This window comes from Vulpes vulpes, chromosome 16 (assembly GCF_048418805.1).
Source record: "Vulpes vulpes isolate BD-2025 chromosome 16, VulVul3, whole genome shotgun sequence".
Taxonomy (NCBI): Eukaryota; Metazoa; Chordata; class Mammalia; order Carnivora; family Canidae; genus Vulpes; species Vulpes vulpes.
In genome coordinates this window covers 22,915,716-22,936,895 of record NC_132795.1, presented here as the reverse complement: position 1 = coordinate 22,936,895, position 21,180 = coordinate 22,915,716, and the positions used below count along the sequence as shown (strand labels likewise).

At 39.8% G+C, this 21,180-nt stretch overlaps 2 long non-coding RNA genes across 2 annotated transcripts in view; one reads left to right on the top strand and one right to left on the bottom strand.

Moving 5' to 3' along the window:
- LOC140595883 (uncharacterized) overlaps positions 1 to 21,180 on the top strand; it is a 404,572-nt gene that overhangs the window by 281,628 nt on the left and 101,764 nt on the right. The window lies entirely within an intron of this gene.
- On the bottom strand, positions 7,204 to 19,484 carry LOC140595882 (uncharacterized). The gene is made up of 3 exons (XR_011997827.1): positions 19,312 to 19,484; positions 16,898 to 16,979; positions 7,204 to 9,500 (listed from the first exon to the last, which is right to left on the bottom strand). It is a non-coding gene; the product is annotated as an uncharacterized lncRNA (long non-coding RNA).

Genomic DNA, 21,180 nt, shown 5'->3' with positions numbered 1-21,180 from the left:
AGTACGGAGATTCGATCAGTAAGCAAAAGTCTCCTAACAACAACAACAACAACAAAAATCCCAAAGCCAGATGGCTTCACTGGAGAATTCTCCCAAACATTACCAAAACTCTTCCAAAAGATTGAAGAAGAGATAATACTTGCAAACTCATTTTATGAGGCAATCAATAATCTCATACCGAGGCCAGACAAAGACACCGTAAGAAAAGAGAAACTACGGGTCATTTCCCTGATAAACACAGAAGCAAAAGTCTTTAAGAAAATACCAGCAACAGAATCCAATAGCACATTAAAAGGATAATAAATCATCATCAGTGGGATTTATCACTTGGAGGCAAAGATAGTTCAACGTAAGAACATCAATCCCATTAACAGAACTGTACACTAAACACTATAAAACATTGATGAAATAAATTGAGAAAGTGCAAATAAATGGAAATATATTTTGAATTCATGGATTGGAAAAATTGTTAAAATGTCCATATTTCCCAAAGGGACATACACTTTATTTTAAAAAAGATAATAATAATTATTTTTTAGAGAGAAAGGGAAGAGGAAGGGCAATGCAAGGGAGAGAGAGAATCTTAAGTAGGTTCCACACCCAGCATGGAGCCTGACATGGGGCTCAGTCTCAGGACCCTGAGATCATGACCTGAGCTGAAATCAAGAATCAGATCTTACCAATTGAACCACCCAGGCACCCCAGGGATATATGTGGGGTTTTTTTCTTTTTTCTTTTCTTTTTAGTTTTTTTTTTTAAATTAAATTCAATATAGTTAAAATATAGTGTATTATTAGTTTCAGAGATAGAATTTAGTGATTCATCAGTTGCATACAACACCCAGTGCTCCTTACATCAAGTGTTCTCCATAATGCCCATCACCCAATTATCCCATTCCTCCTTTTACCTCCCCTCCAGCAGCCCTTAGTTTGTTCCCTATAGTTAAGAGACTCTTGTGGCTTGCCTTCCTCTCTATTTTTATCTTATTTTATTTTCCTTCCTTTCCCCCTATGTTCATGTGATTTGTTTCTTAAATTCCACATATGAGTGAAATCATATGGTATTTGTCTACTCTGACTCATTTTGCTTACCATAATACCCTCTAGTTCTATCTACATGGTTGAAAATGGTAAGATTTTATTATTTTCAATATCACATCTTCTTTATCCATTCATCTGTTGTTGGCCAGCTGGGCTCTTTCCATACTTTGGCTATTGTGGATATTGCTGCTATAAATATTGGGGTGCAGGTGCCCCTTTTGTATCCTTTGGATAAATACATAGTAGTGCAGTTGCTAGGTCGTTAAGGTAGTTCTATACTTAACTTTTTGAGGAATCTCCGTACTGTTTTCCAGAGTTACTGCATCAGTCTGTGTTCCCACTAACAGTGCAAGAGGGTTCCTGTTCTCTGCATCCTCACCAACATCTGTTATTTCCTTAGTTGTTAATTTTAGCCATTTTGATCAGTGTGAGTTAGTATCTCATGTGGTTTTGAATTGTATTTTCCTGATAGTGATGTTGAACATGTTTTCATATGTTTGTTGGCCATTTGTATGTCTTCTTTAGAGAAATGTCTGTTCATGTCTCCTGTCCATTTCTTGATTGGATTTTTTTGTTTTTGGGTGTTGAGTTCCCAGGGATATGTACTTTAAATGCAATCTGTGTCAGAACTCCAATGACATTTTTCACAGAAATAGAAGCAAAACAATCCTGAAATTCATATGGAACCACAAAAGATCCTGAATAGCCAAAGTAATCTTAAGAAAGAAGAAAAGAGATGGAGGAATCACATTTCCTGATTTCAATTATATTACAAAACCATAGTAATCAAAACAGTATGGTACTGGTATAAAATATACACATAAACCAAGAGAACAGAATAGAAAGCCTAGATATAAGCCAAGAATATACAATGGGGAAAGAATAGTCTCTTCAATAAATGATGTTGGGGGGATGCCTGGGTGGCTCAGTGGTTGAGCATCTGCTGATCCTGGTCTGGGGATAGAGTCCCGCATTGGACTCCTACAGGGAATTTGCTTCTCTTTCTGCTTATGTCTCTGCCTCTCCCTCTCTCATGAATAATTAAATAAAATCAAGAAAGAGAGAGAGAGAGAGAGAGAGAGAGAGAGAAAGAAAGAAAGAAAGAAAGAAAGAAAGAAAGAAGGAAGAAAGAAGAAATAGAAAAACTGGATATCCACATGCAAAAGAATGAAATTGGACCCATATACCATACACAAAAATTAATCAAAAATGAATTAATGATTTAAACATAGGCCTGAAAATATAAAACTCTTATAAGAAAAATCTCGACATTGGCCTACCTTAGCATTGATTTTTTTGGATATGATACCAAAAGCTCAGGCAACAAAAGTACAGTAAACAGGTAAGATTACGTCATACTAAAAGTCTTGTGTACAGTAAACAATCAACAAAATAAAAATACAACCTGTGAATCAGAAAATATTTATAAACCATACATCTGATAAGGAATTCCTATCTAAAATACATAAAGAACTCAGATGACTCATAGCAAAAACACAACTCCATTTAAAAAATGGACAAAGGACTTAGACATTTTTTTGCAAGAAAGACATACAAACGACCAGGATGCCTGGGTGGCTCAGTGGGTTAAGTGTCTGACTCTCGCTCCCCGCTCAGGTCTTGATCTCACAGTCATGAGTTCAAGCCTCTCACTGGGCTCCCCACCCAGCGTAGAACCTACTTAAAAAAAAAAAAAAAAGGATATACAAATGGTCAACAGATGTATGAGAAGATGGACAACATCACTAATTGTCAGAAAAATAAAAATCAAAACCACAAAGGTATATCATCTTGTTAGGATGGCCATTATAAATCAAAAACAAAAACCAAAAATTTGAGACGATAACATGGTATAGCCACTGTGGAAAGCAGTATGGAGATTCCCTAAAAATAAATAAATAAATAAATAAAAATAAAGCAAACAAACAAAAAACCAAATAGAACTTCCTTATGATGTCGCAATCATACTTCTGAGTATCCAAAAGAATTAAAAACAGATTCTTGAAGAAGTACTTGAGATCCTATGTTCATTACAGGCTCACTTGCAACATCTAAGAGGTAAAAGCAACATAAATGTCCACTGACAGATGAATGGATAAAGAAAACATTGTGTATATGTACAATATAATATAATCAACTTTTAAAAAGAAGAAAATTCTGTCACATGCTACCGCATGGATGGAATTTAAGGACATTATGCTAAGAGAAATAAATTAATCATAGAACGAATACTGTATGATGCCACTGAGGAGAGGTGACTAAAGTAGAGAAACTCATAGAAGCAAAAAAGTCGAATGGTGGTTTCCAGGGGCTGGGGAAGAGACAAATGAGGAGTTACTGTCCAGTAAGTATAGAGTTTCAGTCATGCAAGATAAAAATGTTCTAGAAATCTGCTGTAGAAAAATGTGCATATAGTTAATAATACTATACTATATACTTAAACATTGAGTAAGAGGGTATATTTCATGTTGTGTGTTTTTTACCACAGTAAAAAAAAAAAAAAATTAAATGCTCATGTTGATTTGCTGTTCCGTATATATAACAATAGTAGAGTTGTCTGGTTTCAGTGGTTTTTTGATAAGTGATTGCAAACTACTGCCATGGGCCAAATTCAGCCTCCCATCTATTTTAATTGATAATTTTTTGTTGGAACAGAGCCACGCCCAATTCTCTACACATGGTCTCTGTCACTTTTGTGCTATGGTGACAAAGCTGCATAGGTGTGACTGAGACGCTGTGGCCCATGAAACCTAAATTATTTGCTATGTGGCCTTTTACAGGAAAAGTTTGCCAACTTCTGCTCTAGATGGTGGGGAGTTTCTTTACTTTGATGAATCTTACTTAGTCCCATTTGAAGCCAAGCATGTGTATGTTCAATAAATGTTTGTGGGTCATGACGATATACTGCTACTGATGATAATAATATTGAAATGTAAACTCTATAATTCTTTGGACATGTAAAATTAATATGAAGAATTAGTATAGAATTTCAAAACTGGTCTGAAATGCTGTCTCATCTGTTCCAATGGACAGAGGAAATGAGACACAGCAGAGCAAATTCTGATAGTTATTACTGTAACACAAACCACTCCAAAACATAGTGGCTTAAAACAGCAACTGCTTATGATTTCTTGAGTCTATGGGTTGACTTAGCAGATCTGCTTTCTGGCTGGGCTCTGGTGACATCAGCTAGCGTTGCTCAAGCATTTACAAGGAGCTGGTGACTTGGCTAGCAGCTGGCTGGTCTGGGATGGCTTAGTTCAGTGACTTAGCTCTCTTCTAAATGCCCCTCCTATTCCTATAGCAGCGTGGCCTGGGCCTACTTCCTCGGTGGTGGGAGCTCAGATGGTTTGTGAGATGCATTGGAAATGTTCTTTCGCAAGCCTTTGTTTTTATGTGCTAGCGTTCACTGATCAGAGTAAGCCCTGTGCCCGAGGCCAGAGTCTGTGTGGAGGAACAGAAGGAGTGTGGATACTGGGAATTATGAAAAAGTGGGGTCTTCATGCGATCAGTTACACTGATGACTTTTACTACACCAGAGTATTTTAGCAGCTGGCCTCCCTCTCCTAAGCTCTTTCAGTCCCACCAAATAATTATTACTAATGTTCTCTATTATATAAGTTGAGTGAAAACAATCTGTTTTAGATAAAGAATAGTAAACAGAGTTTAAGTTTGGTGATCATAATCACACACACGATGCTTCCAACAGATACATAAGATAATGTGGTAGAAAAAAAAATAATGTGGTAGACAAGAGCATGAGTATGGCAGTGGTCAGCTCAGGGCGGACCTGTTTTTTCCTTCAAGTCTCTCCCTACCTCCCCCTTACCATCACTGTACTAGTTCAAAAAATATCAAAATGTAACATATTTTAAAAGTGAACTCATTCTTTTAAGCTTTGAATAAGGTGTTTTAATTGGCACTGAAAAGAGAAAATAGTTGTTTGTGTATGTATACACTGGTGTTTTTTTCCATAAAGAATTGGTATGATGCTGGAGGGCCTGGTGCTTAGTAGGTTAAGCGTCTGCCTTCCACTCAGGTCATGTGATCTTGGGGTCCTGTGATAGATCCCCGTGTCGGGCTCCCTGCCTGGGGTGGGGGCATGCTTCTCCCACTGACCCTCCCCCCTGCTCATGCTCTGAGAGTAAGAGGCTCTCTCTCTCTCTCTCTCTCTCTCTCAAATAAATAAAATCTAAAACAAAAACAGGAATTGGTATGATGCTTTTAGAAGAAATGTAAACACTACTGATCAATGAAGAAGTCTGTCTTTTCCATGAAGGCTCAAATCTGATATAATGCTGAGGTTATTTTTGTGTTATACATATTCAAGACTTAATAATGAGATAAATGATAAAGACTAAATAACTTTAATATTCATACATTTGCTGACCTGGGTTGGAGAAGTGATTTACAGAAAGTGAAACAACAGAGAGCCGTGCGCAGTACGTGCTTTTATTTATTCCAGTGCATCTTAACTGAGCAGTTGCTCAGTATCCAGACACACATATACACACAATATGTCCTTGATCTTTCTCTTGGGTACTCACTATTTAATTGTTCTTTCCCTGTTTTTATTAGTGTTAGCAAAGAGCTCAATGGGAAAGCACAAAACTAAAAATTGCCATGGGACACAGCGCAGTAGGATTCCATTCACAGCAGAACCAAAACTTTGTTCTAGGAGAGGTGGGTGGTCAGGGTCTCAGTGCTAGCAGCGTGTGAACTAGTGCGGTGCGTTATACCTTGGAATTCACTGGCCCATTTTGGAATTCTAACTCTGACACCTCCTAAGTGTGTGACCTTGGACAAGTACCAGGACCTCATCAAGCTGCGGTGTCAGGAGCCTAGTGTGCTCTGTAAGTGACCAGTAAGCATTAGTTTCTAAAATGCACAGCACTAGGATTTATTGAGTACCTTCTACGTATCAGATACTGCTCCAGGTGTGAGGACACAAATAACAATGACTATAGCTGACAGATTTTGTTTGTTTGCTCTCAATTTTGCCAGTAAGCGAAATTCCTAATCTGAAACTTCTAGAGGCAGATATGGCTCAGAGTTCAAAATGCTTGAGATATGAAAACAGCAATGTAATGCCTATAGAGTACCTAACATCCCCAGAGGGTCCGGGCACCATCCCTAATCCAGCACATTAACTTTTCTGTACTGCAATGTGTGCACAGGTACACTAAATGAGATCGAGTCTATAAATACTTTCACGTCAGCTCAGGCCACATTGGCTCAGGCCACCCAATGGGTTTCTTTTGAATTTCATATTTGTGAATCGGGGATTGCATCCCACTTTAGCCTATGAAGTTGGTACTATTATTGCTTATTGCCACTTGTGGTTCAAGGAAACTGAGGTGTGATGAGGTGAAATAACATATCCAGTCTCACCCAGCTGGAATGAGACAGACCAAGGTCATATGGCTCCAGAATCACCCTGTGAACCAAATGATTTCAGCGGCGAATAAGAGAGACCAGGAGAAAAAATAAAATTAAATTAAATTAAATTAAATTAAAAAGAGAGAGAGAGAGAGAGAGAGAGAGAGAGAGAGAGAGACCAGGAGAAGCTCAAGAAACTCCGAGTCTGCTGGAAGGGACGCACATGCAGTTGACAGAGCAGGTGTTGGGGTGGGGGGTGGGGGGCGCCCAGGGTCCTGGCACCACAGGAAGGTGCACATGGCCTACAGGGGTGCTGGGGCAGGGCTACCTCTCTTAAGTAACCAAGAGTCTAAAATTTAACTTAGAATCTGCATCCGGTTTCTTGTGGTATTAGGTTTGCAGCCTTAGGACCTTGACTTCTAAAAGCCACTCGACTTGTCCTCAACAAAACCTGGAATTCCACTACTGAGGAAAGCTGGCCAGAAAACCCAAGGCATCTGAGGGCAGCCAAGTTAAATATTGTATCTCTTTTTAAGAAGTTAATCCCCCTGGGTCTTTGACCTTTGTTCTTTGCTCCCAAAGGCGGCGACATGCGATGTTTATCTTGCCAAAAATAGTTAAAAGTCATCTAGGAGCTCTCTGGTGAGTGGGCCAACCGGCTTTGACCTTTCTGACTAGACCAACTCCTGTTACGTTAACCTCTGACTCCAGTCCTCTTAATGGCAATATTCGCCAGCACTGTAATTTCCCTCCCACTGTGTTCTCTCAGGCAAATATTTACTACTGAGGTTTCACAATTTATTTTTCAAACAAAGTGGCAGGGACCACCCCATGCCACCACATCCTCATTTCATATTAGAACCCATCATTGCCGAGATATAATTTTACCAGAACAAATGTGCTTTAGGGACTTTTGACATGAGATGAAGGCTTGACTTCCTATCAAAACCAAACCGGGCCCTTGTCAGCTTCGAGATGGATATAAACAAGAAATGCAAGCCTGTAATTGGTGATGGAAATCAGATAAGACCTCTTTAAATACAACCATTGATAGAAAAATGTGAACTCGAATTACCTTTGATTAAGTCACTTAAGAAAATAAAGCTGGGGCGGGTTTAAAAGAGTTTCGGAACACGCCTGTGAACGGGATCTTATGGTTTCCAGCCTCTCAAAGGCAAGCTGAAGAAAATTAAAGTCAGAGCCCAAAGCTTATGAAATGAAACAGAACTCGGAGTAGACCTCCCCGCAACCTTTAACATCTTGGAGATCTCAGCCAGGACAGAGGGCCAGGAGTGATTCCTTCTGGAGCCGCAGTGGGTCTTTTCTGTGCCATGGAAATCCAAGTGTCCATGTCCATTGTCCATGGAAGCAGTGTTCTTGTCCGCGGTCTCCACGAGCCATGAGAAATGTAGCCCCATCGGTGACAAACACATGAACCAACAACCTCCCACCTTGCTGTGTGGTGGGAATGATTCGATCCATAATCTTAATAAAAATTATTCAATCATCATCTTTATCCCGGATGGGTGGAAGGCCAACGCTTGACCTACTACTGAGCACCCAGGCTCCCCAGCATCACATCAATTCTCGATGGAAGAAACACCAGTGTATACATACATAAACACAGCCTTTCTGAAACTTGGGCCTTTTATGCGCCTCTCTAGAAGAAACAAAATTCAAAAGGATGGAGCTTCTTCCGGGCCTGTTTTTGTTTTGTTTTGTTTTGTTTTATGTTCACTTTCACAACTTGGTTCAATTCACTACGCAGAAGTCCTTAAAATTCCATTTGTCATTTATCGAGGTGGAAGAAATAATAACTTCATATTGTGTATTTCATTCGGTTGAAAATATCCTAAGTTATTTTCTGATGCCAAAGAGAAGTTTGTGGCATTTCTTTAATAATTATCTCAAATGCTTAAGAAAGGAGGCGGATATAGATGTAAATACAACCGTATTTTAAATCATTAGAGTTTATCAGTTAACAAACATGTAGGCAAATATAGGAAGAAAATAAATATACCATATGAAAACATGTTTTAAGTCCTTTGGATTTTTTAGCATGTGAGTATTGCTTTTCTATCATTATGCTATAAAAGCCAAATCCTATTATCTCATTTGGGCTCTATCTTAGAAAAAATGGGAACGTTCTACAATACATATGTAACCTTTCAAAGTCTGCTTCAGGCTTCATAGACAATACCACATAAAATCTTACATATTTAAAAAAGAGAGAAGGAAAGAAAATGACAGTATCTTTTAACAGATGGCAATCTAACAAGTTGAAATTTTGATGCTCAGTATTATATTTAGAGTGTTTCTTTAAAAATAGTAAAAGCTCCATTACCTACCCTCACTATTTTTAGCCTCGACTTGTAGCCTAAATCATTCCATAGTTATTATTAAAAAATAATAATATGGCATGCTTCAGTCTACCCACATATCATATTTACGGAGTAATTTTCTATCAGGATAAAATCACATTTCCACAAAGTAGTGATGTGAGGACAATTTTTGTGGGGGAGTGCACAGCATACCACATTTGAATGTCCTCTGAAATACATAGAAAAGCATTATGTGGGCTCATTGTTTTCATACCTAAGTGTGAGCATTGGTGTAAGGAAACACATTTGCAAATAAAATTAGATTCTCTAAATAATAAAGTAGACTTGTTTAGACATATCAATATTTATCAGGAGGAGATAAATATTCTATTTCTCCCTCCTGTTTCCTCCTTCCTTCCTTCTCTCTCTTTCTTTCTTCTTTCTTTTTAATCAGAGGCATTATTAAGCCATTACATCACAACCTTCCACTTTTCTTGTGGCTGCTGTTAATACCCCTAAATAAGTACCAGGAAAAGGGATGGGAAGGAGATAGCATCTAATTTGGCATTTATTTCTTTATTTAGCTTCTTAATGGAGCTAAAATGTAACTCTGCTATACTATGACCCATATTCCCACCTGTGTATCACCCCCGTGCTGTAGGGACCAGTAAAGCGAACATAAAACCATTGTTGGGCTCTTTGCCACATTTTCCTTGCAAAGTAGGGTGAGTAATGAAGATGAGAAGGGCATCTCTTCCCCCTATGGAGTTAAAATAAGACATGGGAAAAAAATAAATGTGTTATATTAAAAATCAAAGAACTTGTGCATCTCTCATTAAAATAGATGTGTTTCTTTATTCAAATGGTGAATGAGTAAGCCCTTAGATTTTAAAATTAAACCTCTATTAACTTGTTTTTGCATTTATTTTTTTTTAAGATTTATTTATTTATTTATTCACGAGAGACACAGGCAGAAGGAGAAGCAGGCTCCATGCAGGGAGCCCGATGTGGGACTCAATCCCGGGATTCTGGGATCACACCTCGAGCCAAAGGCAGCCACTCAACCACTGAACCACCCAGGCATCCCTAAAATTTTTTTTTATTTAAATTCAATTTGCCAACTTATACACCCAATACTCATCCCATCAAGTGCCCTCCTCATTGCCTGTCACCCAGTTACCCCATCCCCCCACCCACCTCCCTTTCTGCAACCCTTTGTTTGTTTCCCAGAGTTAGGAGTCTCTCATGGTTTGTCTCCCTCTCTAATTTTTCCCACTCTATTAACTTTTTAAGGGAAGTTTTTTTTAATGGAAATAAGCTTTTTTTTTTTTCTTTTAAACAAGAACCCTGGCTGTGTTCCCAATGACCACAATAATGACAGTTATCTGGAATATAAGCAGTGTCATGTGCTACTTTATCACACTTACATCTCTGCAAATCTATTCCGCATAAAAAAATAAAAATCTCTAGGAACTGTAATATTTCCAAACCATACAGTCAAAACAAGTTTTCTCTTGGTTGTTTTTTTTATAAGAACTATTTACAATAGGAAGATATCTTTAGAATACTCTATTGAAATACAACTGTATGCACAACTGAACGCCAATTGGTCCCTTTGTGCAGATAAAACTAAGATTCCTTTTTTCCTCTCTCTTTCTCCAAATTGTTATTGTATTTGTGCTGAAGGACTGATTGTGGGAAAATTGCATTCTCTACCATAAAAAATAAAAAGAAAATATAATAAAACAGTAATTGGTCAATGACAATTGAAGCAACAATTTTACAGTGCAAGTCAGTCACGCATCGTGGCTGATCTTTGTACTCTTCTCAAGGTACAGTGCTTTCCATAAAACAAGTCCTACTTGATAAAGTTCTTATTTTATACCAGTTCCCTTTATCTTTGAGTATGCAATACTATAAATTATGCAGGCTATTAAAGTTACTTTTTGTCCTCTAATACTGCCACCAATAAAAGTCCAGTGACAATATATGTGACAGTAGATTATTTTAGAAATAGAAGAGTAAGATGTTCATTCCACAGGTTTCAATATTGAGAATATTAAGGCATGTGTGTGACCAAGAAGAAGATCTGGGTCACAGTAGAAGGAAAGGCAGGAAGGACTTGCTGACAACTGCATGCCTAAACTTAGCCAATTCAGGCAGAGCGAGCGAATTTGAGCCGACATCCAGAGATTCTTGCCATTGAATTCAATATCTCTAATTATTCTTCCTACAAGTTTTTCAGACGTCATATGGAAATGAATTAGATCTCTTTTTATTTGCAAGACATCTCTATGAATTTTACCCTGGTATCTTCTTTACTGGCTTTTTTTCCTTGAGAAAGAACAGAACACACTCGTGTTAAAATACGGGGTAGAAAACATGAACATATTAAAGGGGTTTGGGGAACTGTTCACCTCAAAAACTTCTCCTTTTTAGGCCGCCAGCATTAAAACAGACAAGTAATCAGAAAATATGTAATTAGTTGGCTTATTTACTTTGAGAAATTACCACAGAAGCAATTTATCTGATGGTTCAATTTTCCATGTGTTTTAGAATGAGAAACCTTGAAAGTAAGTTTATTTCATGAAGAAGAGCTCTGGGAATTCATTGTCATTTCCTCTTTCATCATTGTTTTGCACATGATAAGTATGTAATCAATTCTTATTTAATATATTCCTAAATAATAGCATTTTCATCCCCATCACTTTGTTTTATATATTTTTTAAGAAATACAATTACTTTCATTTTGTGCCTTTAAGCATTTACTCAGCAAATGTGTATTGATAGAAACTGTGTGAATACTGGTATTTAAAAAGGCAGGTTCTGTAGTGGCCTGGGTTCAAATCCTAGCTCTTTTGCTTACCAGCTGAGGGTCCTTGACAATTTATTTAACCTCTTTATGCTTCATTTTAATAGGAAAAGTATTTATTCCATGGAAATTAAATGAGATAATATATGCAAAGTACATAACACAGTAAAGACACAGAGTAAATACTCAGTACATTTATCATCAGGATTCAAGTTGACAACAATGTTGATGAGGTGATCATCTGCAGGGCATTGCAACAGGTTCATTGGAAGCTATAAGGAAAAGTTAGAGCCTTTAATTTCAAACATGTAAGTTCTGTTGCAATTATAGACCAACTGACAAAACAGTTTCTAAAGAATGAAAAACTAGAGAGTACATAGGAAGGTATGTTTTGAGGACCTGTGTGCATGACAAACTCTAAGCAAAGGTGAGTGGTAAAAGGCTTTTAAAAAATTGTTTTTATTTAAGGATTTTATTTATTTATTCATGAGAGACACAGAGAGAGAGGCAGAGACATAGGCAGAGGGAGAAACAGGCTCCCTGCAGGGAGCCTGATGCAGGACTTGATCCCAGGCCCCTAGGATCATGACCTGAGCCAAAGGCAGACGCTCAACCACTGAGCCACCCAGGTACCTGCAATAAAAGGCTTTAAAGCATACTTCATTTATGTTTTAGAATTATAATTCAAGTGGCTGTGTAGAAAATGTACTCAATGGGAAAGAAAGAAGAGTCTAGTTGTACGATAGAAACATATTAGAACAATCTGAGAGAGAGTGAGGATCCAGTATACATGGAAGACATTAAAAGATAGGACAGAAGGGAAGTGAACCAGGGAGTCTGAGGAGTAATTTAGAGACAATTCTTAGATTTTTTGGTTATATAATATCACTCTTTACTGAAATAGAAGCAGCACAGATATTAGGACAAAATATGAATTTCAGTTTGTACTTAGGGGTAGATGTTCAATGTCTGTGAAAGAGACAGAAGACAGGCATGAGGGAGAAAAAGCCAGACCCAAAGAATTAGATGATAATTCTTTACATGAACTATCTCGCTTAACCCCTCAATAATCCCCTACGTCTCGCATTTTCAGATCATAAGATCCAAGGTGTCTATGACTCTAAGCTGTGGCCTTAACCATTTGGTGATAAACTTGAGGCAGTTAGAAAAATAAGTCTGAAGTTCAAGAAAAAAGTTGGAGCTAGTAATATCAGTGCCTGGCTAAATGTGTAAAATGACTCAAAAGTTTGTGGTAAGAAGAGGGAAAGAACTAGGAGCGGAAGCTTGAGGAATAGTAGTATTCAGCAGGTGGGGGAAAGCCTTAGCTCCTGATGGAATAAGACAGAAGGAATGATCAGGAGAAGAGTCAGGAACTGGTGTTGGGAAGACAGAGGCAAGAAGGAAGGAGAGAGGTGGATCACAGAAGCATATGAGAAGGGAGAGAAAACAAGCAAGTTTGAGCAAGTAGTTCATCTGTAGAGCAAAGGGTCATGAAGCCCAATTACAATAGATGAGGACAAGGAAAAGAGGAGGAAATGAAGTCTACGAGTGTAGACAGTTTTGACATGAGGTTTGGCAGAAGGAGAGGAATTGTGACAGTGGTTTGAGGGAGTCCCTGAGTATAGCACAGGAAAAATTAATTGACCTTATACATGCCAAGAATCCTCCTACTGATTGAGACATTTTATATCACTTAATCCCTATGGCAACCCATAAAATGAGTATTACCATCTCCACTCTACAAACGAGTAAACTGAAATTCAGTGATTGCATTAAATAATTTAACCAAGATCATTGGATGGGAAAAGTTGGGAATGAGGGAAGCCTGTGGAGGAAGTGACTTTGCTTTTGTTTCTCAAAGATTAGGATTCTCAGCAAGTGCAGATGAGGGGAGAGGATGCTTCACAGGGAAACAAGAATGTGAGGAAAGTCAGAGGTGGTGGAGGAAGGGGGTTCAGCCTGGCACCCCTGGTGCGGGCATACTGAGACAGGTGGCACACCAGGTTGAGAAGCAAAATGGCGGCAATGAATGTCACCATAGGAACACCAGGGAAAATTTGAGTATAAAGAGAACAATGGGGTTTTGCTTTAGAAAATAATTTCAAATTTTCTATATTTGAAAAATGAGTAAAAAAATCAAGCCATTACAAATTTTAAATCTTTGATCTAAAATAATCTTTGAAACAAGAAAGGATGTAAATTGCAATCATAGAATATTGAAACAATAATTATGGCAGTAACATTGTATTAGGTCAAACCATATAAAATGATGGTTTTATTATATGGTCTCATTCATTTGGGGAATATAAATAATAGTGAAAGGGAATAGAGGGGAAGGGAGAAGAAATGGGTAGGAAATATCAGAAAGGGAGACAGAACATAAAGACTCCTAACTCTGGGAAACGAACTAGGGGTGGTGGAAGGGGAGGAGGACGGGGGGTGGGGGTGACTGGGTGGCGGGCACTGAGGGGGGCACTTGATGGGGTGAGCACTGGGTTTTATTCTGTATGTTGGCAAATTGTACACCAATAAAAAATAAATTTATTATTAAAAAATGATGGTTTTGTTATATCAAAATTGTCAGCTACTGATGTCAGTTTCAGATGGTTCAACCTAAGATTTCTTACTAGTTATAATCAGAGAAAATTTCATAGTTTTTAATTCTTTTATCATTAAACAAGGAAGAATGAAAATGCCTACCCTTAAATTCAGGAAACTAAAAAGTTGGCAAAGATAAGCCTAAGTATGACAAGAAAAAACAAAAGTAGCGAATGTTTAAAAAAAAGGAAAAGGGAGAATTTGTTAATAAAGCCAAGAATCAATTCTCTGTCTATAAAATAGACCTCTGGCACGACCAATAAGAAAGAAGAAAAGAAATACGAACACGGATACACATAGGTCTGAGAGTTGGGATAACCCTCCCAACTCTCTCCCAACAACCACCAAACCAGATGGGTTTTGGGTGGTTTCTGATGTTAGACAACCAGGATGCAACTGCATGCTGCATGCTCCACTTGATTTTGAGCAAAACTATCTCAATGTGAGGGGATCTGCTGAGGAGAAAAATGTAGCCATCATAATATATGCCTTAGTCTTCTCATCCAAAAATGGGAAAATGACAGCATCGACATCCCAGGACTGTTATCCTTATAGATTAGAGAACGTACGGTGCATAGTGTTTAGGATGGCACCTGGCAAATGGTATTATTAATGTGACAGTTGCTAATATGTTTATTATTATGGGGAAGATAGAAGAGGATACAACCAGAGATAGGAAAACTCAAATATTATAACTACCTGCCATGTATAGCTCTAAATTGCTCAGTGAAGTGGATATGTCCAATAAAATCAAAATTGCCAAAACTTAACTATATTAGTTATTATAGAAGAAATGTCTAAATTGGTCGATGATTGTCAAAATATTTGTCAAGCCAAAATGACCTCATCGGCAATTCTTAAAAAATCTTCAAGAGAGAAACATTCACGGAACAATGAAATCCTGTTCTAGTTGAGCTGTTTCAGAATGCAAATAAAGAATAAAAGGCTTCCCAGGTCATTTTTTGAATTTAACATATTTCTAATCTCAAATCGGAGAATGATATCATAAAAATGAAAACAACAAACCAATTTCATTTATAATAGATGTAGAATTCCTAAGTTAAGGTACAATATAGGAATTCTAAAAGGAGTTGTTCTAGGATTTAAAGAATGTGTTAATATAAATCACAGATAACAAGGAGGAAAAAAACCCACCTTCGTAGCCAGGTTAGCAAAGGCATATCGGATCCGTTAGTATTTCTGTCCCTTTCCTGCTTTTCCATGGTTTTTAAACTATTTGCTTTTGGCTCCACGGGAGCATTTGTGCTCTTCCCCACTGTACTCTGATGCCATCTCCTTTCTCATCCTTTTGGCTTTTTTAATTCTGGGGCTCGCTCTTTACCAGTGTCACACATCTGAAAAACTTTCAGCCCAGGTCAGATTAAGAGCAGAAGCTCTTTCAAGCAGGACATTCGTTCCCTGCAAAGGCTATGGGGCCCCGAAGCAGAATGTTCCTGACTCAGCATTTTCTGTCCTTAACGTTCCTGCAGTAATTGATACGCAGAAGCAAGCGCAACACTGGAGGCAATGAAGGAGGTCCCCGGGAGGACAGGTGTGCCGGTCAGGGTCCCGGGGGCATACAAATGACACATTCACACTGGGTAACCTGAGGAGACTTCAAGAACAGTGTGCATGTGATGTAAACAAGTTACATGAAACAGTTCACAGGCTTGATCAAGGACTAGATTAGTACTCCTGGTAGTAATGAGACCCAGTACTTGAAGGTTAAGGAGAGGGCGTGGATACTGTATTGGGTTAAATAGTGTTTCCTCAGAATTCATTGTCCACCTGACACACCCTTTAAATCCTGACGTTATTGGAAATAGGGTCTTTGCAGATACAATCCAGTTAAGATGAGGCCCTCCTGCATTACAATGGGCCCTACTTCGATGACCGGTGTCCTCAGAAGAAGAGGGAGATTTAGACACAGACACTGTGAAGGGAACATGAGGACAAAGGCAGAGATTGGAGGATGCAGCTACAAACCAAGGAGCGCTGGCGGCCAGCAGAAGCTGGAAGAGACAAGGGAGGAATCTACCGAGAATCGCAGAGTGGCCCTCCCAGCACCATGCCTTTTTACTTCTAGACCCCAGCACCATAAAAGAATAAGGTTCTGTTATTTTAAGCCACCCAGGGTGTGGTACTTTGACAACCCGAGCAAATGGAGATAGAAACCAAAGAGAGGCTAGAGGACAGACAGAATCTGCCCAGACGGCAGAGGGGAGGTGACAAGGAGAACTACACAGTGTTGGTTGGAGTCTTCTTCAGTGTTCCTGGAGCCATCTGGCTCTCTTCTACTGACTGACTCTTAGAAATGCTGACCACTGACCGCAGGGCAGCTCGGGACCTCCGCCTCCCCGAGGTTGCTGCCCTCTGACCACTCGCTGCTCGGGGCCATGGCCGGAGCAGGGGACAGTAGGCCAGTCTGGGGGGTGCTCGTTCTTCTTCAAGGAAAGAGAAGAAGTGCCCCAGGATGCAGATGGTATGCTAGTGCTGGTAAAACAAACAAACAAAATAAACAAAACATGCTGTTCTGTAAGTGAAGGGAGAACACACCGAAGTGATGCTGCCTGACGGAAGCATTGTGTTTGAGATACTACGACAAAACTCAGCCTGAAACAGAGATGGTGCCTGAGAAGCGTGTGCTTGGCGCCTTCCCTTCCTGGATGGCTGAGTGAATGAATGAATGAATGAATGAATGAATGAATGAACGAACGAACGAACGAACGAACGAACAAACGGCTCACCTAGACTCTGCTCTTTGCCAGCCTTGAACACCAATTCTGTGTCAGGGTTCCATGTAAAAAGAATCCACCTGTTTCTATTTCCCTAATAAGAGAGAGACTCGTGATTAGGCTTGGATAGGAATTTTATTCTAGTCTAGAGTTAAAAGGAACCAGAAATTTTATTCTAGTCCGGAGCTAAAATGTCACAGAATAAATTCTTTTATTCATTCAGCCAATTTAACCTGTCAAACTATTTTAGTTGTTGAAATTATTTTACTTTAAAAATTTTACTTGAAAAAGCACCTTCAGTTCTTAGGGGAAATGAATATTTACTTTCCAAAAATTCTAACTACGATGGAGAGAGCTCATCACTTCCACTTGTTTGACTTACCAGTTTCCAACAAAATCCTTTAAGACCCCAGAATGGACACGTGCTCCCAGTCTGACCTGTTCTTTGAGACCAATCAATGGGTTTCCCTTGGGAAATACGTTGCTTTGAAGAGCAATTGGGTGGCAGGCCCTTTTTGTCTGCAAACCCCTGCACGTGCCCTGGCCCACAGTGAGTGCCTGGTAAATACGCACTGAGTTAGAATCAGACTAATTTAATGCGTGTATCTTCAGAGGAAGCTGCTTTCCTTTTACCACTGTCTCTGCTTTCAGCCTTTCAACTCAAAACTTAAAGGGCAAAACATATAAATATATGCAAAGCTACTTGTGTTTTCATTTTGCTAAAGGTATTTATATCATAAGGCATTTAGAGTCATCTGCAATGCTTTGTGAGACATTTAACTGGTACTGCCTTGGTTTCTCACTAATTAAAAATCAAGTTATTAGAATATAAATCTACTGGCAGCAGATTTAGGCAAGCACAGCACAGACGCAGAATAAAATATAGGGAGGGGTCGGTGTTAAGTTTTATGACTTCAACGTGCTGAAAATGACTTCCTCGTTAAGAAAACATCTTGCTTCAAAGCGCAGTGGCTAGTCTTGGGGTCTTGGGCCCATAAAGTAATTATTCCGATGGTATCTTTTTATTTTTTTGCGGGGGGGTGCAAAAATATCTTCCATGTTTCTAAATGTCCATGGCTAAACTAGAGCCCCCCCCCCCAAAAAAAAAGCTTTACCAACACAACTGTGTAAGTAAGAGTAGTGGGTGGTGGGCCGTGGAATGTCTGCAGTGTATGTAAAAACCAGAAGAGCAATTAGCAGAGACTCCCACCCTGCCCATGGGAAAGAGGAGAAGCCCTGTGAGTCCTGGGGTGAGGCATGGGCTCTGTGGGTCCCTAGAGTGTGCCGAGCCACGTGGCTCACCAACAGGTGCTGTTGTCACCGGGGACTCCTAAGGACCATGGGCGGGCTCCTAGTGCTGTTTGAGACACTAACACGAACTCTGCTGAAATCCAGATACATATCTATATTGGAATTTCCTTTCCAGTTCTCTCTGTGCCCCTGCCCCTAAGGAACCAAAATAAGCTGGAAATAAATCAGATCCAGAACAGCCACAGAGCAGTTGCCAAAGGGTTTATAACTCTCCGAAGGTGACTTTGGAGTGAGGTTCGCCTCAACCTAGGTCCTGGGACTAGGGGGTGGATGACGGATTGCAGACTTTGGGCTCTAAATGCCCCCTGTATGGCTCTTCATCTGTCCATGTAGACAGAAGAATTGCACAGACTGATAATTTTAGAACGTAGTGTGTTGCATGCGTCTCCAGTTTTTATGTCCTTCAGGTATGGTTATTCAGCACTGGTCATGTGTTTCCTGGATTCTAGGGATTCAAGGTGGAGTGTGACTCCCTACTGATGACAAAACTCAAAGTCAGAACCTATCCAGGCAAGGGGATGTGATTGGCCAGGTCCCTGAGGCTGTTCAGGAGAGCATGAGAGTGCTGGGGCGAGCCTCCGTCAACTTGGAGAAAAAGTAACGCTCAGGCTGTCTTTGAAAGGTAAGTGGGGCATTGCAACATAGAGGATGAAGGTCAAAGAAATCTTAGGCAGAAGAGAGGGTGAGTGCTGAGCCGTGGAGAAGGGAGCAAGCACAGTGTGCAGAGAAGAAGTGGGCAGCTCGTTCTGGCCGTGGCTGCAGGTGCCTTGCGGAGAAGCGGTGGCAGCGGAGGCTGGATGGGAGGAATGAGAACAGGCGCTGTCATGCATATGGTAGGAAGCTTAGATCCTCTCCTGGCAAGGAGATGACTGAAATATATTAAGTGAGCAAAAACATAACCAGACACAAATTTTAGAAAAAAACAGCTCTTCCTATTTGTGGAGAATGCAGAGAGTCTCCTTGTCCATTCTTGCCCATCTTAATAAATGGTTAAATTGGCCATTCCCATGTTCAAACCCCAATCCTAAGTGTCCTTCTTTAGTGCTCACTTGGGCTCGCTCCCCATATCCAAAATGCCTCCTAAGTCTTCATTTTCCATCACCATCTTCCCTTACCTGGATTGTTGTAATAGTCTCCTAATTCGCCTTTCTGATTCAGGCGCTGCTCGTACGCAATCCAATCTCCCAGGCCAGCAAGAGTGAACTAATCAAAAATGAGATTATGATTAATAGGATTCTTCTCTGCTTAAAACTCTCCAGTACCATCATCTCAAGGCTCCCAGCGTGAAATCCAGGCTCCTTCCAATAGCCGATGGAGCCACATGATCTGTTACCAGCCCACCTCCCCATCTCAGCTTCTGTGACACTTTCACCTTTTCTATTCTCCGTTCATTCTGGCTTACTCTCCATTCCAGTTTTGTGCCTCTGTCTATTTCTGGGAGACTCTACCCAGTTTCAGCTGGCTGGCTCCTTTTCATCTTTCAAAACTCAGTTAAATGCTACAAACTCAAAAATGCCTCTCCTAAAAAAAGTATCCTCCCTTAATACCCTCCAGTCAGTAATAAAATAATTTCCTTTGTAGTACTTCAAACCATCTGAAATTATCTTGTCTGGCTTCTTGGTCGCCGCTTATCTCTGAGCATTAGAGTGAAAGCCCCCTGACGCCAGAGATTTGGTCCTTATCGTCGGTGCCTGGGAAGCACTGGTTCATCGTGGGTACTCAAGAATTATGTGTTGATTAAATTACAAAGTAAATATGGCAAAATCAACCCAGAGGATCGGTGAAACAGTCCATGTGGAAGACAGGAGGGTCTGAATTAGGGCAGTGGACTTCGGGGTAGGGGGGAAGGTGGGGATGGGAGAGAGAATTGATGGCTTAAACTGATAAAGCTGGGTGACCAGTAGGATGTGGTGAGGGGAGAAGAGTGAGGAGATGGAGAGGTACCCACTCAGCACAAGAAGGAAGCAGACGTAAAATGCCCTCTGGGCTCTCCCAGTTTAAAGATTTGGAGGGTTTCTGTTTCTAAATAAAAGGATAAACAGCATGTGCTATTGAATGAATGAAAGGATCCTTCTAACAAAAGAGTTACTGAATTATTCATGTTACCTAGGAGAACTTACAAAATATGTATTAAAATTGCACTGAATGCAAGCTCTGTGTTGGGTATTACAGGGGATACGGAAGAAGTAAAAGATGCTGTCCTTGCCCCCTTTTCCTTGAGAATATAAAAATGAAGAATCGTAAAACCATTAGAGAGCAATCCAAGGGTAGGATAGATCATCAGCCTTGGAGATGATGGGCTTCAGGGCTTCAGGGATCACAGACCAGACATAACATCTCAAATGGCCTTTCAGGGCAGAAAATATCATTCTGATTTCACCTCAGATCCTTTCTCTGGCCAAGAATGTTCCTAGATTAAGCAAGCTGGCTTTTGGAGCTCCAAAAAATATTGGCATTTTGAGACTTGATTTAGTAACATTCAAAGGAGAAAGAGTAGGATTCATTTTTTTTTTTTTTTTTTGGACAGTGGGCCAGATTTAATATTTACGTAAAAGTGCCAGAGTGGCACGGATTGCTCCAATGTTGACAGTGTAGGCCCAGTTTGGAACAGGACAGGTCAAGAAGGGAGGAATAGATTGCAGTTGCTTTAGGAGGTATTGCCTCATAGGCCATTTTGTCTCCTCTGTAATATCTTATTTAGTTCCTTCCCATGACATTGGCATGATAAGCATGGTGGCACCCCCATCTCTTCGAAGACAGTCCATATAGCTCAGCACAGATCTCTTCTTAACCAGGATTTGCTAGTTGGTAGACGAGAGAAATAGGTCATCAGCCCTGAGTAAAGCGTGTGGAGGGTTTTTGTTTGTTATCTTCGTTTGTTAACAATGGAGGTAGATTGAGGTAGGCAACAGGATTTCTGAAGATCCCTCTGAAGTTGATGGTTCTGAGGGCAAAACAGTCGACTCGGTATCCTCACATACGTA